Genomic DNA, 4875 nt, shown 5'->3' with positions numbered 1-4875 from the left:
TAGTTAGATCATGATACCTAAAAAAGTTGAAATGAGCATTGATGTGGCAAATTTCTTTATCCAGCAATCAAAATTCTTTTGTTGGTGGAATGCTTACATGCCTATTGTTGTAGGCATAACCTTACTGTTGAGATATCAAGCTCAACTAAGTTTAGCCATTTAGTTAACCACGTAACTTAGTAATTACCTAGATAGAATCTAGTTAGTGTGTTGACCTTAATGTTGACCTTAAGGCCTTAAATAGGATTCTGTGCTTGAGTGAGATACATTCAAGATCCTCCGCTCACATGTTCATTTAGTATAGGACTTATATCTTTGTACCTATATTCTCCTCACACATGTGCATCCTCATTGTGGTATTTTTGTAACTTGATGCTTATTAATATAGAGAAAGTTCTTTATCTACACTCATGTTAATCATCCCCCATTTATCTTATTGTTCATAAGTGTAACTTCCTCTCTCTCTTTCCACACACATCACATAATTTTCTGTTGCTTAATCACATACAATGATCAACTACTTACATAATTAGACACTAATTAACCCTTAGTTAATTACCTAATTATTAACACTTATGAACCTTACAAGGTTAAGGATAAGCTAAACATGTAACTTCTTATCCTAGGAATTGAGACAAACCCATAACAACCTATGCACATAGTGTTTGGGGAACTTTGGGTTTTGGGCTATATAAAGGGGACTTGTTACTCCCTTCATTATGACATCTTGAGATGTTGTCAAGACTCTATCGATTAGGCTAAGGTCTCTTCTTTGGATTCATTATTCAACATCTAAGGTATGACATAAGGCAATGTTTGGTGGTATAGGACACTAATGGAATTTTATGTTTTCCTTGACACGTCCTTTGCATTAGTATGATACATAATACTTGTTCACAATAAAGCATGCCTCATAACCATGTACTGGTGATTGTTAACACGCATTTATAAATATAATTGTGTGTTTCCATGAGAGAGAGAGAGGGGGGGGGGGGGGGGGGGGGTGGAGAGAGATCATCTACATTTTTTGAGAAATTGGATAATAGGAATAAAAATTCCATAAATGATTAGAAATATATTTATATATACATATGGTTGCAATCTTGTAAGTTTGAACTTATATCACCCAAATATTAAAATATATTTAAACTACATATTGGTGAATACATAATTGTGTATTTGATGTACCCAACAAATCTTTGTCATTGCAAATGGGATGATGCTCATTGACATCTTATGTATGAAAACCCTAAATCTCCTTCCTTTAGAATTGATTTGCTAACCTTAATCACAATAGCATGTGCTCATTGATTATTGACTTCATGAATGTATGGTTATATGTATGTTACAATGTTGAAAATTATTTAATGAAAATGATATTGAATGGTTGACCCAATCAATGGATGAAGTGGAATTAGTATTAAAAAACCCATGGATAACCAAGTATTACATTAGTGGATCCGGGACACATAACATGAAAGTCCAAAATTTCCACATAGGCATCTATATGAATTGGCAATTGGTGAATCATTCCATATTGAACTCATAACATGAAAGTCCAAAATTTCCACATAGGCATCTATATGAATTGGCAATTGGTGACTCATTCCATATTGAACTCATAACATGAAAGTCCAAAATTTCCACATAGGCATCTATATGAATTGGCAATTGGTGAATCATTCCATATTGAACTCCTCCGCTAGATGGACTTGGTAAGTACGATCACTTAGGCTTGGCTAAAGTCCCAACATCTGAACCAAATGATAATTGATGAAATTATGTGAGCTACCAAAATCAAATAAATAATATATTGAAGACCTTTGATAAGTCCATTGGCATGAAGCAAATCATTAGGTCCTAGTACATGTTGTAGAAAAGAACATGGACAATTACTTTGATGTTGAGTAGGAACCTCAAGAATATTGAGTAACTGGCCTTTGCGGTTGGTCACCAGGAGTCTTGCCCTTTAATTCGAACTCCTTTCGTTGGAGCTTTCAACATTGCTCATTTGTATGACCCTTTCTTTTTGCAATGACCACATGTAGGTATTTATCGCTTAGAGTCGGGAGTTGAGAATTCGTGGGCATGTGTGCATGGTCTTGGGAATTTAGGCAAGGCCGTAGGGACCACACTTTCCTTTCTTAATTATTTGTGCATTATAGTGGCCTCTACTTCTTTTATTAAGTCTTGAACCATTGATCCTTTGGTTCCAATAGTTAGGTCTCAACATTTGAGCGAATTTCTGTTCTAAATTAGAACTTCTAATATATTAGTTTCAATATTCAAGGCAAAACCCTAACTTCCATGGCAATTAAGATCCCATCCACATGTCATCATCACTGACATATGATTTGCAAGTCATTTGATGAAGCTTTTAAATGGACATGGCCTGCTACAAATTATGCATGTTATTTAAGAATTTCAGGGCAGCCATCATCACTGACATATGGATCGACCTAGCATCCATCCACCACAGAGGAATCAACGCAATTTTAAGCTCCTTACGAATCACTGATTAGATTAATCGCATGTTATCGTCGTCGATTGATTGTATTCAAGCGCAATAAAGAGGTTGGGAACCTCACAAAATCCAAGCGGTTTCATTTTACAATCGCAGGACCTTATTCAAATTATAAAAGATTCCTGATATTGTTGTAGACTTTGGGAAATTTTCAAATCATATTTGCGGGAATATATGCAGAATATACTAGTAGTAAACAGAATAGAAACAAAAGATTTGCATAAAAGCTCAATGATTCTTATGCAGAATATAAGATCACATGAATTACATCGCTAATTTACTGTTCAGGAACCATTTTCATTACAAGAACTAGGCTCTGGATACCCTAATACAGAACTCACTACCAAAAACTTTAATGGAGGGGTACAGAAGTAATACCAATAATCACCATAATTAGCACTCATCAGCGCATATATAATCTATGTGAACAGTGGCGATTGGTGGAGAGGCGAAATGTGTATTGTTAGGATTAAGGGGCCGTGCCGCTTCCGCATGCAGAAGAAGAGAGGGATGGTAACTGCAATCATAAGAATTAATGGATAGCTTGGGATTAATGGATAGCAGGAGCATCATCATCATCATCATCATCATCATCATCATCATCATCAGTACGAAACTCCTCCTCATCTTAGCTCCGATGATGGCGATATATATAATCACAACAAGAAGCCACGATCTGTGGAAGAGCCAGAGAATATCTGTGTCTTTTATAGCGAAGTCCCAGAGGCAGAGGCTCTGCTGCGTTTTGTATCCGCGTGTATCCGCGGCCTCACGCTCTTCTGAGTCCAAACGCAAAAAACAGCAGAGGCTACCTTCTTCGCTAGCGTTTCTGCATTTTCTTTACTTCCTTTGTTTCTCTCTTCTGTTTTGGCCGGTCTCAAACGCAAACGCAAACGCAAACGCAAACGCAATCTTGCGTTTGCTTTTTTGATCCTCTTCTCTTTCTTTTCTAGCCCTCCCTCCCAAATGGCAAGCAAGGAGGCATGCAATAACTAGTCCTGAGGTTGAGGTTTACGATGTCTTGATCCTGTGGTGGTGGCCGCATCACCTGGCTGACGAAGGCAATATTTGCGTCCCACCCTTTCTGATCTAATTTCCACGTGGTCTCGGTATCCCACCAGGTCACATCCCTGCATTTACACCACCGCTTGTCGAACTTCATCAGATTCATACTGTTAGATGTGGTGGCTAGTATTCCACAAGGTAGATTGGTATATGTGAAATCCAATGCCATGCGTCATAACGTTTATCATTGCTCAATGTGAAAGAAAACGAACCGATCCTAATGATCCTAATGCCGTGCGCATCAAATCATAATTGTATGCAAAGAAGTTCACATCATGCATATAATTTCTTTGATGGACATGAACTTGTGGCGATAAAGTGATCAACCACTTTTATATGAATTTGAGACTCACCTTGTTGCCAACGTGAAAAGTGCCAAGCAACGTGTACCACTCACTTAGAATTGCATTACCAACTTAGCATAAAAACCCAATATGTTGGCACTTGGACTCAACCTTGTGGTCCATTGAATTTATCAAATTAATTGTATAACTTCACATTATACAACCTTCTAAGGCTAGCTAACAATCCTAATTACATTAATGACCACTTCCATGATTGTCAACCCAAACGCATACTAGCATGGTTGGCACGACCAATACTCCAAATCACTATCCTTTGCACCTCTTCCCCCACTACAAAAAAGCTTGTACTCAACAACACTTGCAACCCATTACAACCCAGCCACTAGAAAGGATCAACCCAATCCGCCCACACTCCCAAACTTGATGATTTTTATTTTTATGTGAAGGCAAAAGGCATAACCACTAATTTAATTCGGCCTGCTACTACTGAGGTGTTGCATGTACGCACCCAAAAACAAACAAAAATGATTAACCCTTAGGTTGCTCAAAAGGAAATGTCGCAACAAACCCAACCATGTGCACAAAAGTTTATTGCGAAGAATGTGTTATTGCAAAGAATGTGTTCATACATGACCATTAACAACATCAAGAAAACCTCAATTGTGGAAATGATAGAGAGCAACCACATGGTAGAGCACCTCCAAATTCCCATCATAGTAAATCTATTGAACACTCCTAATGACACTTGGCTAGTTCTACAAGGTAACGAGCTCACAACAACACCCCCTTCGATCTACTTTTGGGTTTCATGTCATGTTTCCATCCACAACAAAATCAAGTGGCTTAACTTTGCACTTGTAATGTAGATGACCATCCCTAACTACATCCCATGGATGTGGTATTCAAGAAATGCTCTACCAATACTCACCCCAAATGTTCATTGAGTAGTCTTTGATATTGTGCGTATAATTATTAGAGCTA

Source organism: Azolla caroliniana, unplaced genomic scaffold (assembly GCF_043228905.1).
Source record: "Azolla caroliniana isolate FFs.n. ecotype wild unplaced genomic scaffold, voAzoCaro1.0.p SCAF_13, whole genome shotgun sequence".
Lineage (NCBI taxonomy): Eukaryota > Viridiplantae > Streptophyta > Polypodiopsida > Salviniales > Salviniaceae > Azolla > Azolla caroliniana.
The sequence above is the reverse complement of the archived record's forward strand: the minus strand, read 5'-3'. Positions refer to the sequence as shown.